Here is a 14,140-nt window from a genome sequence, read left to right on the forward strand (position 1 = left end):
TCCTGCACCATACACATGGGGAGAGCATGTCATGTGCTGACCAACTCTCTACATGTCTGAAAATTTGCCGACTGTGTTTATTTCTACGCCAGACAACGCAGGACCCCACCAGATTCTTCAAGAGGTTGAAGCCTCTTGATGTATCTGACTGTGACGGATGCAGAGCGGGGCTATCGTACTAATAAATCTCTGCTCATATCTCTACTCAACTCTCTACAAGTATACGAAACTCTCTAAATCTCTGCTCACATGTCCACATGTCTGCTTACATCTCTGCCCAACTCTCTTTATCTCTGCATCCTACCGCAACTCATTGAGGGGCTCAAAGGCGTGAGTGTAGGAAAAGGACCAATATCTTTTTGGTGCCGACACTTGATAAATAAGGCGCAACCGGCACAAAAATTCCGGAGCTCATTCTGACCGTGCGCCAGATTTATCATGCAAAGTCAGGTATAAGTGTGTCCCTAACCCTAGGTTAAAGGTGCACCACAAAAAAGTTGGTGAACTCTGTCAGGCCAGTGCAGGGAAGCTCCAGATTCATGATTTCTGGCGCACGTTCTTCATGACTCTGGCGCACCCTGCACTACACACAGGCAGACCGCATTTAGTGCAGTTTGCACTACTCTTAGTAAATGTGCCTCGTTGTGCTCCTGTCCTGATAACTACTGCACCTGGTGTGCAACACGCCTGAATTTCTAGGAGGTTCCAGTCTTTGGTGCAGCAATTGTGTGCCATAATTCAAATCTATGACATGTCTGACCAGGCATAGATTTTACCTGTACTCTGCACCACTATTCTATTTGATTGGCCTCAGAAAGTAACAGAATCTATGGCATATGCTTGGATTTGCATCTTTTCATATCTTCTACAATTCAATCTCAGGTGACATTAATGTATTTTTGGTCAACTTACTGCATCCTTTCTTAATTCACTGCTGTAACCCCAAGTAAGGTCATCTCATCGTATCAAATGATCTCCCTGCATCTCGGGTCACTGCACTTCAGCTGAGATGCCTGCAGCTCAAGTCATCTCGTTGTATCCCAGGTTAACTCCCTACATCTCGGCTCAGGTCACTGCACTGCAGCTTAGATGACTATGGGGCTCATTTACTAAGGGTCAGCGGACCGCACAAACGGCGGATGTTCCAATGATTACTGCTTTGCGCCACATTTAAAAGAGGATTGTTGCGGACGCGATCGGATTTCATGCGACACAAATCTGGGCTGGGCCGTCGGACGATTCGACGGATTCGGACTGAACGTGGGTATATAACATTTAAATTTGTGTCGCAAGCCATGCACTTACATGCACCGGGAAGAAGATGGTGAACTCCAACGGACCTGAGCGGGGAAGCGACACAAGCAGGAAATCGGGCGCACAATCTTAGTGAATAAAACTGGAATCCATGATCGTCGGACAACGCACAGCGGGAATTGTGCAAGGCACGGATAAGTAAATATGCCCCTATGTCTCAGGTCATCACATCACATCCCAGGTGAGCTCCCCGCACCTCAGCTCAGGTCACTGCACTTCAGATGCCTGCAGCTCAAGTTATCTCATGCGGATCTGTGTTGGAGTTGAGCTGAGTTCACACATCTTTCTCATTAATCTGATTTAGGCTCAAATATTTGGCTTGGATTCTCATATTCTCCCTTACACACTACAATCATTGTGAATGGCAGTGACATATTTTTAGACATGAAATCAGATCGGATTTTCACCATTTGTCTATTTACACACAAGAATATTCAGATATTGGTGTCAATGCCCTCTATTTCCTATAGTGTATTCCAGACTCTTGCTTCTATATACTGCGCTGAGGTCATGTATATGGACCATACTGCACTGATGGACACAACACTGTGGGCACCTTATACATCCTCTGAGCAGATCGGAGTACCATTCACACTCAGGGTCATTCTCTGACTCCATTGTCGGTCCCTGTTGTATAGTCTGAAGCTCCGTGTGGCCCTGGATCATGTCCCCTGCATGTTGGGCACTGTCAACCATCTTGGGGCACAATCTCTCGGAGACATCTGTTCCGGGGTGCAGATGGGAGAGGCCCCTGTTCTGATGTTTGTTTTCCTGTGGCAGCAGAGTTTGGGATGAATGGAGCTTCATTTCTTTCGTCTGCTTCTTTCTTTTCACAGCCGAGCTGCCAAATGTCCCCCTGCCTCTTAGGCCCAGGCTGTGGCCTGCTTGTTGACCCCTAAAAAAGTTGTCTTTGGAAATAAATGAAATTGGAAGTTACCCCCCCTATAGACACCCATCTGGGAGGCTTTGTACACCAGACACTGAAGCCTCTTTTGTAGGATTTGCCAGGTTTTTGTCTTGCTCTTAGGCGCACACTTACACTGAGTGTATTTTACTTCTAGGTGGGGGCGAGAAATATGTTATAGGGTAGAGGGCCATCTGTGGATAGAACCAAAATATTACTCAGCCTTCTGCATTATCCATCCCTGCTCCCGAAAACTGAGCTAAAGACATAAAACAAGCGGTTCACACCCTCACGCTGTCGCAGGATACATCGTCATTGTCTGATGACATTTATAAGGTAAGTACCAGCGATACCCAACATACCCAAAAGCAAGAGAACCTGCCATTTAAATTAACTCACCCAAAATAAATACCCTATTAAAAAACATTGCCCCTATCCCTAAACGACTCCTTTCCTTGGCGACAATGTTACAAAAATCAGTCTGTAAACTTAAATTCAACTCACCTGATGTGAGTGCATTCACACTAAGTGAGTCCTGCATATTAATTTCTAGTTGTGCTGCCCCGCCTCCTTGTTACTGATTGACAGGTCTCACTGCTAGGACATGCTGCTGTGTGGAACACTGAGTGAGAGCTATGTGACATTATTTGGCACCTCTTGTCATGGGACCATGGTGATGTAATCTAAGGTTTTTTTTAACCCAGTTACATTAATAATAATTATAATTATGTATATGCCGCCATCATATTCTGTAGCATGTTACATTTGCAACTTCTGACCCATGTATGTATCTGATCACATGAAATCATAGCAGCCTGCATGGAGGATGGGGAGGAGTAGAAGTCCGTGGAGGCTGCTGTGATTTCATGTGATTAGACACATAGAGGCTCATTTACTAAGGGCTCTGCGGCCGCACTACGTTGCGTTTTCCAAATTTTTCCGTTTTGCGCCAAATTCCACCGGGATTTTGGCGCACAAGCCGGCTTTCACATGACAGAAATCAGGGGCATGGCTGTCGGACAACCTGATTCGGAAAAAACATGGAATATAAAAAACGAAAAGTGTCGCAAGATCAAGCACTTACATGCACTGGGAAGAAGAAGATGAACTCCGTCGGACCTCGGTGCAGCAGCGACACCTACTGGATCAGGCGCACGACCTTAGTGAATCCCGGCAGAACCCGAATCCTCGTCGGAGAACGCGCCGCTGGATCGAGACTGGACCGGGTAAGTAAATGAGCCCCATACAGTACAAACCAGGTAATAGAACTCAGACCAAAAAAAAACACCCCAGACACAACTAATAAAACTATTCATCAAATCACTATACCCCTAGGTCAGACCCCTGAAATAATATGAACCCAGAACAAATCCCTATTTTAACAAAACCTCAATGAATAAGACTGTGGACAAGATTCCTAAATCGATAAGACCTCCTCGGGTCAGACTCCTTAATTTATAAAAGCCCAGATTAGACCGATAAATTGAAAGACCCCAGACCAGACCCCTAGTTGGTATTAGCTGTAATAAGGTCCAGTGAGTTGGGATCCCTAGTGGTTGATGTGAGCCTAAGGTCTGTTCACCATGGATGCCACCGTTATGCGCTCTACACATATTTTCTATTAATAATTTATAAAATCAGGACATTTATTTATATCAAGTCACGGAGTGCGGCCGCCCCTGGGTAGGCAGGAGACAGGCGTACGGTAACAGGCAGCGTATTTTATTAACGCCAGCTCTCGTTTCAATAAATTGCGAGCTCTGTGAACCACCCCACCCATCATTGTCTGGATTTTATTACTTAATACATTCTCTTAAGCCACAATCTGCTTTGTGGCGTCATCTCCCTATTGTGCTGTCATCCCGTAAAGTGCCTCAGACACAAATGTTATTACGGAAATACGATTATATCTGTATCTATGGCTGATTCAAACGAGATATGGCAGCTGTACGACCACTCAGGGACTCGGATCTGTGAGCGGCTTGATAGATCGCGCTCCACCAGCGGCAAAGAAATCACTTCCAGACTGGTTCTTATATTAAGATTACGGGAGAAGGACCAGGGGACACTAAGGGAAGGACCAAGGGACACCGGAAGAAGGGGCCAGGGGACACCGGGAGAAGGGGCCAGCTGACACTGGGAGAAGGGACCTGGGTAGATTGGGAGAAGGGGCCGTTTGACACCGAGAGAAGGGGCCAGAGGACACCAGGAGAAGGACCAAAGGAAACCGGGAGAAAGGGCCAGGGGAGACAGGGAGAAGGGGCCAGTTGACATCAGGAGAAGGGGCCAGGGGAAACCGGGAGAAGGACCAGAGGACACGGGGGGAAGGGGCCAAGGGAGACTGGGAGAAGGGGCCAGCGGACAACAGGAGAAGGACCAAGGGAAACTGGAAGAATGGGCCTGGGGACATTGGGAGAAGGAATAAGAGGACAAGGGGTCAGGGGACACGGGAGAAAGGGCTGGGGACACCGGGAGAAGAACCCAGGGGACAAGGGGAGAAGGACCCAAGGGAAATCGGGAAAATGGGCAAGGGGGACACTGAGAGAAGGACCAAGCGACACAACAAAAATGGCCCACTGGGTGCAGGGCCAAAGGGACATCGGGAGGAGGGCGGGGGGACACCGAGAGAAGGCACTAGGTGGCATTGAAAAGGAGCGCACCAGTAGAAGGGGCCAGGGGACACAAGAAGAAAGGACCAAGGAAACACTATAATAAGCTTGTTTTAACTTGTCTGATATAATGTGGACCCAAGTGAGTGGAACGAGTCACTAGGGAGAGCATGTCGCACAGTGGGGGCCTCTACTGCCCTCTGATCAGCATTTGGTTTGGATTTGGGAATTACATGGGTTGGGGAGGTCATATTGTACAACCTGTAGTGTCTATAAATGATATGATAGAAAACAAGAATTTTTTATGGACACTTTTTAATTTTCCTAGAATGATTGTTGTTGTTGTTCTCTGATGGATGAGGATTGGTCTTTTACTTGGGTGATTGGTGATTTGGGAAGTGCTCACTCCGCAGTGCGATACTTGTGGATGTCGACCTGCAGTGCAATACGATGGGCTCCTGTGGATAGCTTCTGTATGTAGCCCACTTTCTCCTCTCATTGTGGTGAATGATGGCTCCTGAGAAGCGGCTGAGTGTCTGATCCCTGGTTTGTCTCTATCCCAGCAGGTTTTAGCCTGAGGCTGCAGGAGATTGGTGAGGGGATATCTCTTGACCCTTCATGGACATTGATTTTGTGCCTTGGTGTAATTTGAAAAGTGACTAAGCGGGTGATGTAGCCCCCTGCCTGTGCCTTGTTAACTATATTATTTCTTTCCCCCCCATGGTCTTCCCTTTGTATCCAGTGTGTCCAGTGCTAAGCTGCTCCATAGACTCTTATATCGCTCCAGTACTGTAATAACCGTACAGGATGCAGCATTGTAATATATATCGAGATGCTTATAGGTTGGTGACATTGTATCGCTGTATCGGCACTGATCGTGTCCTGTATATAGATGCGTTATAAATGAGCCCCCCTGTAACATAATAACTTCCTAATGTCATCCCCTCTCATCCTTCACGGCCGGACATTTGATTGGATCATGTAGATTTTGCCTCCAGTAGAATCCATTGAACTGGCCGAAGATTTATAGAGAAGAGTGACCTGTGACCCTGCTGCGTGACAGGCCGGCGCTGCGGCCGCTGCTGAACATCTATATTAGCACATAAAATGGTGCGGGGAGCGCGGGGCGGTTTTATTGCTGAAAATCGGTGAGGTCGATGTGTAAGGGAAGAGCCGGCGGCGGCAGCGGGTAATATCAGTAATTGTCTGCCCGTGACAGCACCAATACCACACATCACACACACAACGCCTAAGTAAAGGAAATTTGCACATAAAATTATACGTCTTATGGGGGAAATTGCGCTGTTTTCCCTGGTACATATACACTGGTTATTTTTACTCGTTTCTCTGCTGTCACCTGGTATCTGCAGCGGCTCCAGACCTCCCGCCTTCTCCATTATTTCTCTATTGCATGGACCTACTGTTGTATAAGGGCCGGTACCAGGAGGGGCCGCTCAGTGGTCCTGGGTCCAGTAGGCTCTGCCGCAGCTTCCTTGGTCCACCTGTCATTTGTGAAGCACATTTCCACAATCCATCAGTGAGAATGTGACAATTTATACAATTTTTAACTTAAAAAAAAAAAACGATATTTGATAAATTTGACATCCATCAGGAGAACTATTTTTACTCCACAACTTTATGAAGTCCAGGACCCAATAAAATAGTGGATTGTACGTTATGTAGATGATTACATATTATATGGATGGTTAGATAGTGTAGGAACATTATATAACATGGATTATATATTATATAGAGAATTTTATATTGTGTTTGATATTTATATATTGTGAAGTTTATGCTACATAAGTCATAGAGAAAATTATACAAATGTTTTGTACTGTATATTATATATTTATATTACATAGAACATTATATACGGTACATTGTGTGTTATATATTACACAGATGTTTTTATATTTCAAATGAAATTTCTAGATCATTATATATTGTAAGATGTTTATGATGTGCTTTATTAATTTTATATAGAGAACATTTCTAATCTATTTTGTTTTGTTGTGTTTGGTGTAATGAACATGATGTCTTGTGGATTATGTAATTTCCATTATACATTATATGTAGATAATTATAGAGTGCAATATGTATTTCATAGATTATTATATATTGTATATTATATAATTCAGTATATATTTTTTACTATATATTATTTAGAACAATATATTGTATATTTTATAGATCATTATATCTCACATATTATATGGATGGCTACAATTTGTATATTATACAGGGTATATTATATGGTAGATTATATATTATACAGATGATTATATATTGTGTGAAATTGTGGTGAGTGATGAGCCCCTTCCTTCTCGCACTGATTTACGCCAAGTGGATCTGGACGCTGTGATGTTGTGGTGAGAGATGCTCTGATGTGTTGATAAGAGATATTAGGTCCTAAGAGGAGAATCTCCAGCACTTAGTGGATCCTACCCAGCAGCTTCTGTCATTCAAGAATTTGTTCTCAGCCCTAGAAGAAGCTTCTGGAGACTGTATCATGATCTGTCATAACTGATGCAACATATCTGCAAGGTCCCATGGTATCTGCGGGGTTCCATGGTATCTCTGTGGGGCCCCATGGTATCTGCGGAGTCCCATGGTATCTGCAGGTTCCCATGGTCTCTGTGGGACCCAATGGTATTTGTGGGTTCCCATGATATCTGCGGAGTCCCATGGTATCTGTGAGGTCCCATGATATCTGTAGGGCCCCATGTTACCTGCGAAGTCCTGTGGTATCTGCCAGGTCCCATGGTATCTGTGGGGTCCCATGGTATCTCTGTTGGGTCCTATGATATCTCCAGGGTCCCATGGTATCTGCAAGATCCCATGATATTTGTGGGATCTGATGGTATCTGCGGGGTCCTCCTCTATATCTTTTATAGGTGCAGTATATGTCCTCATGGCTTCCCGTCATCTACCTTCCCTTTCCTTGGCCACTAGTCAAGTTTTTCAGACAAGAGTGAAGTAACTTTGGGGTTACCCAAACATGCCAAGTCTTCAGCCTCAGACACAAAGCCGCAATCGAAGCCAAGAAAAGCAAAACCTGTTTTGAGTGTCACTGAGAAGAATCTCCACAAGGATACATGTGAGAGAGACAGATACATTGTAACAGAACAATACACAGGCCCATGTGCGATACACTGTAACAAACAACAGGAAAAAGCTCTGATGTGTTCAGAGGATTGTCTACACTGACACATTGTAACAAACTTGTACTGTGAGATCTCTTAGGTTTGTAGAAGTTTATGGACACAATGGCAGAACTCATGCTCCTCTTTAGTTGCCAGTGCATTCTGGTACCTATAGTCCTAGTACTTCGGTTTGGGCTGTTATATGGCTTTCTTTACAGTTTTGATCTGAAGGATTGTCTGAGATTTGTGGTGCGCCAGTGTCCGTCCAGTAACTGCCTCTGTACACACTGGAATATTGACCAGGCTTCACAACTTAACATGAAGCAGGTAAGCGTCACCCTTGGCCGTACATCCATTGTGTCTGTGCCTGTGTGGTGATGTGGTCACTGATGTGGTCAGTTCTCAGCAATGGCCGACGTCCTGCACCTGACATAAGGGGGTATGGACTGCAGGACGCGGCGGTCCATTGGGGCTTTAAACAAGGGGGACATCTGCGATGGAAGAAACGCTTGACTTACAAAGCATCTGCAGGAGCGAGGGTCCAGGTCCCCGGCTGGTTTGGGAATGTTTGTGTCTGGAGAAGGTGGGTGTACTCCCCCCCTCACACATCCTGAGAGCCCAACATCTGGGGAAGTCGTTTTCATGTGAGGGGGTCCCGGGTGGGTTTGACTGTAATGAGTCGTAATGCCGCGGTACAGTAATAACCATACCATGCAAGCCGCGGGACAGTCAGGACCCCCCCAGGTCTCCCCCAGACCCGAAGCTTTCTTGCTGCGTCCAATGTTAATATTTGTGAGTAGCGGCTTATTGGTAATAAGTGCTGACACATTTATGTCCTGAAGTGAGGAAAAGTGCAAGATGCAAAGTGTGCGGGAGCAAGAGCTGACAATCCAGTGCTGGCACAGCGCGTGCTCCATGAGACTGTATCATTCGGGAAATTCTGCAGATTATTGCATCCAGGCTTAAAGCTGAAGCAAAACCTTGTAAAATGTTGTGCCACTTTCTAATAGATGTTGTGCGTTGGTTCCTCATCACCTTCAATATCTCTGCTTTCTGTCAACAACCTGGAATATTCTCATCCAGAGGCGGAAAACTTTTACAGTGCAAGGAATCGCATTGAAAGTCTAAGAGACAAAACACTAAATCCTCTCACCCGACCATCATGTAAGAAGACATTGGGGTGGGAGCTCAGCCACAGAGAAGGCCGTGTATATGGTGGTATTATATAGGTGTACGTGGTTCCCGGTGCGGTATTTAGCCAGTACATAAGATTAGATTTCATATATTGTTCATTGTAGCTCTGTCCCAGAGTCCCATAAGATCATGGATGTAGTACAGAGTATCATAACCAGAAGTCTGGAGTGTATACAGTACTGGTCATTCAGATGTCAATTAGGTCAGTACCATAGAGGTCAATGTTATAGAGTACTGTACCGTAGAGGTCAATGTTATGGAGGTCATTACCTGGAGGTCATTACCATAGAGGTCAGTGTTATGGAGGTCATTACCATAGAGGTCAGTGTTATGGAGTACAGTACCATAAAGGTCAGTGTTATGGAGGTCATTAACCAGAGAGGTCAATGTTATGGAGGACAGTACCATAGAGGTCAGTGTTATGGAGTACAGTATCATAAAGTTCAGTGTTATGGAGAACAGCTCCATAGAGCTCAGTGTTTTGGAGGACAGTACCATAGAGGTCAATGTTATGGAGGACAGTGCAATAGAGATCAATGTTATGGATGTCAGCACCATAGAGGTCAATGTTATGGATGTCAGCACCATAGAGGTCAGTGTTATGGAGAACAGTACCATAGCGGTCAATGTTATGGAGGACAGTACCATAGAGGTCAATGTTATGGAGGACAGCTCCATAGAGGTCAGTGTTATGGAGAACAGTACCATAGAGGTCAATGTTATGGAGGACAGTACCATAGAGGTCAATGTTATGGAGGACAGCTCCATAGAGGTCAGTGTTATGGAGGACAGTACCATAGAAGTCAGTGTCATGAAGAACAGTTCTATAGAGGTCAATGTTATGGAGGACAGTGCCATAGAGGTCAATGTTATGGAGGTCAGCACCACAGAGGTCAATGTTATGAAGGACAGCACCATTGAGGTCAATGTGATGGAGGGCAGTACTATAGAAGTCAATGTTATAGAAGTCAGTACCATAGAGGTCAATGTTATGGATGTCAGTTCCACAGAGCTCAGTGTTAATGAGGACAGTACCATAGAGGCCAATGTTATGGAGGTCAGCACCATAGAGGTCAACCTTATGAAGGACAGTACCACAAAGGTCAATGTTATGGAGGACAGTACCATATAGATCAATGTTATTGAGTACAGTACAATAGAGGTCAATGTTATATAGGTCAGTACCATAGAGGTCAATGTAATGGAGGATAGTAACATAGTGGTGATTGTTATGGGGGTCAGTACCACAGAGGTCAGTGTTATGGAGGACAGCACTATAGAGGTCAATATTATGGAGGTCAGTACCATAGAAGTTGATGTTATGGAGGTCAGTGTTATGGTGGACAACACCATACAGATCAATGTTATACAGGTTATTGCCATGGAGGACAGCATCATTAAGGTAAATGTAAAGGAGGAGATTACCACAAAGGTCACTGTTATGGAGATCAATACCATAGAGGTCAGTGTTATGGAGGACAGCACCATAGAGGTCATTGTTATGGAGAACAGTACCACAGAGGTCAATGTTATGGAGATCAGTTCCATAGAGGTCAATGTTATAGAAGTCAATGTTATGAGGATAGCACCATAGAGGTCAGTGCTATGGAGGACAGTGCCATAGAGGTCCATGTTATAGAGGTCAGCACCATAGAGGTCAGTGTTATGTAGGTCAGCACCATAGAGGTCAATGTTGTGGAGGACAGTACCATGGAGGTCAATGTTATGGGTGTCAGTACCATAGAGGTCAAAGTTTAGAGGTCAACGTTATGGAGGACAGCACCATAGAGGTCAGTGTTATGGAGAACAGTACCATAGGGGTCAGTGTTATGGAGAACAGTACCATAGAGGTCAGTGTTATGGAGAACAGTACCATAGAGGTCAGTGTTATGGAGAACAGTACCACAGAGGTCAATGTTATGGAGATCAGTTCCATAGAGGTCAATGTTATAGAAGTCAATGTTATGAGGATAGCACCATAGAGGTCAGTGCTATGGAGGACAGTGCCATAGAGGTCAATGTTATGGAGGTCAACACCATAGAGGTTAACGTTATGGAGGACAGTACCATAGAGGTCAATGTTATGGAGATCAATACCATAGAGGTCCATGTTATAGAGGTCAGCGTTAGGGAGGACAGCACCATAGAGGTCAATGTTATGTAGGTCAGCACCACAGAGGTCAGTGTTATGGAGGACAGCACCATAGGGGTCAATGTTAGGGAGGACAGCACCATAGAGGTCAATGTTATAGAGGTCAATGTTATGGAAGACAGCACTGCAGAGGTCAATGTTATGGCATTCAGCAGTTTAGAGGTCAACGTTATGGAGGACAGTACCATAGAGGTCAATGTTATGGAGGACAGCACCATAGAGTTCAGTGTTATGGAGGATAGTACCATAGAGGTCAATGTTATGGAGGACAGTACCATAGAGGTCAATGTTATGGAGGACAGTAGCATCGAGGTCAGTGTTATGGAGGACAGTGCCATAGAGGTCAATGTTATGGATGTCAGTACCATAAAGGTCAATGTTATGGAGGACAGCACTGTAGAGGTCAATGTTATGGAGGACAATACCATAAAGGTCAAGGTTATGGAGGTCAGTATAATTGAAGTCAAAGTTATGGAGGCCCATGGTGGATGTTTTAGAAACCCTCGGCGGCTGTTACTCTTTCTCTATGTCCTCGTGTTCGTTGTTGTACATACTGCGGATATCTTGGGATCATGCTCTTTCCATGGTTCTGGCTTGGCCATGGACCCCCGCATAGATATTCCCTCTTCTGTATAATTAGTGCTGCCGCCCGGGTGCTGTGATGTATGACTTTAGTGCTGGCAGCTGGTGCCGAGCTCCCAGTCCTGGGCTCACACACAGCTTTGTAGGGTCTCGGAGTTATGGGCTGGGGGGGGGGGGGGAGTTGTCCTTATTGCATGCGGCCGACCCATAAAACTGCAGGTGTTAGATGCTGGTGTTTAGTCTGCAGCGTCTTAGTGTTTTCTCACAGTGGTTCCAAATAATTAGCGCATTACGACTCCCACACCTCTGCTGACAAGATGGGGGTCGTAGCCCACCCTTACAGTGCGAGGAATCAAACTTCCTGTGTTTTATGGAGCTGAGTGCTCGGGAGGGGGCGATCCAAGTGAATGGCCTGTAACTCCCAGGTTGTCGCGGTGACCGGATGCTATTTCCCACTTTAAATTCCAACTATTTCCTACAAATAAAAAAGGAGAGAATTTGTACAATTACTAAAAAGAGACTCCAGAGGCTGGAGCTGCAAAACAGCTACCAACATCGGAGAGTCATGACATCCAGGAGCGTTATATGATGATGGCGAAGTGACGGATCCACATCCGTAATGTCACGTTGTGCTGTGGAGCCCAGTGGTGTCCAGTCATCCAGAACCTCCTGTAATTCCATCACCCTAGCGCTATCTCCTACCTCCAACATCCAGAACCTCTCCTATTCAAGTAATTTAGCGCTATGATAACCTGAGGTTATCATCCAGAACCTCTAAGAATCCTGGAATCTAACGCTATCTCCTGCCTCCAACATCCATAACCTCTCATAATCCTGGAATCTAGCGCTATCTCCTGCCTCCAACATCCATAACCTCTCATAATCCTGGAATCTAGCGCTATCTCCTGCCTCCAACATCCATAACCTCTCATAATCCTGGAATCTAGCGCTATCTCCTGCCTCCAACATCCATAACCTCTCATAATCCTGGAATCTAGCGCTATCTCCTGCCACCAACATCCATAACCTCTCATAATCCTGGAATCAAGCACTATCTCCTGCCTCCAACATCCATAACCTCTCATAATCCTGGAATCTAGCGCTATCTCCTGCCTCCAACATCCATAACCTCTCATAATCCTGGAATCTAGCGCTATCTCCTGCCTCCAACATCCATAACCTCTCATAATCCTGGAATCTAGCGCTATCTCCTGCCTCCAACATCCATAACCTCTTATAATCCTGGAATATAGCGCTATCTCCTGCCTCCAACATCCATAACCTCTCATAATCCTGGAATCTAGCGCTATCTCCTGCCACCAACATCCATAACCTCTCATAATCCTGGAATCAAGCACTATCTCCTGCCTCCAACATCCATAACCTCTTATAATCCTGGAATATAGCGCTATCTCCTGCCTCCAATATCCATAACCTCTCATAATCCTGGAATATAGCGCTATCTCCTGCCTCCAACATCCATAACCTCTCATAATCCTGGAATATAACGCTATCTCCTGCCTCCAACATCCAGAACCTCTCATAATCCTGGAATCTAACGCTATCTCCTGCCTCCAACATCCAGAACCTCTCATAATCCTGGAATCAAGCACTATCTCCTGTCTCCAACATCCAGAACCTCTCATAATCCTGGAATCTAACGCTATCTCCTGTCTCCAACATCCAGAACCTCTCATAATCCTGGAATCTAGCGCTATCTCCTGCCACTAACATCCATAACCTCTCATAATCCTGGAATCAAGCACTATCTCCTGTCTCCAACATCCAGAACCTCTCATAATCCTGGAATATAGCGCTATCTCCTGTCTCCAACATCCATAACCTCTCATAATCCTGGAATCTAGCGCTATCTCCTGCCACTAACATCCATAACCTCTCATAATCCTGGAATCAAGCACTATCTCCTGCCTCCAATATCCATAACCTCTCATAATCCTGGAATCTAACGCTATCTCCTGCCTCCAATATCCATAACCTCTCATAATCCTGGAATATAGCGCTATCTCCTGTCTCCAACATCCAGAACCTCTCATAATCCTGGAATATAGCGCTATCTCCTGTCTCCAACATCCAGAACCTCTCATAATCCTGGAATCTAACGCTATCTCCTGCCTCCAACATCCATAACCTCTCATAATCCTGGAATCAAGCACTATCTCCTGTCTCTAACATCCAGAACCTCTCATAATCCTGGAATCTAGCGCTATCTCCTGTCTCC

At 45.3% G+C, this 14,140-nt stretch overlaps 2 protein-coding genes across 9 annotated transcripts in view; one reads left to right on the forward strand and one right to left on the reverse strand.

Moving 5' to 3' along the window:
* Positions 1-14,140, reverse strand: part of ERI3 (ERI1 exoribonuclease family member 3) — a 329,148-nt gene that overhangs the window by 222,345 nt on the left and 92,663 nt on the right. For 3 of the 5 annotated variants that reach the window (XM_072127563.1, XM_072127566.1, XM_072127562.1), the window contains exon 3: positions 6,185-6,329. The exons of the other annotated variants lie outside the window; for them this stretch is intronic. The gene's annotated coding sequence lies outside the window, so the exon portion shown is untranslated. The remainder of the gene's footprint in view (positions 1-6,184; positions 6,330-14,140) is intronic. 5 annotated transcript variants of the gene reach the window in all.
* Positions 1-14,140, forward strand: part of RNF220 (ring finger protein 220) — a 151,039-nt gene that overhangs the window by 22,391 nt on the left and 114,508 nt on the right. The window lies entirely within an intron of this gene.

The sequence above is a fragment of the Engystomops pustulosus genome, chromosome 10 (genome assembly GCF_040894005.1).
Source record: "Engystomops pustulosus chromosome 10, aEngPut4.maternal, whole genome shotgun sequence".
In the NCBI taxonomy this organism is placed as follows: Eukaryota; Metazoa; Chordata; class Amphibia; order Anura; family Leptodactylidae; genus Engystomops; species Engystomops pustulosus.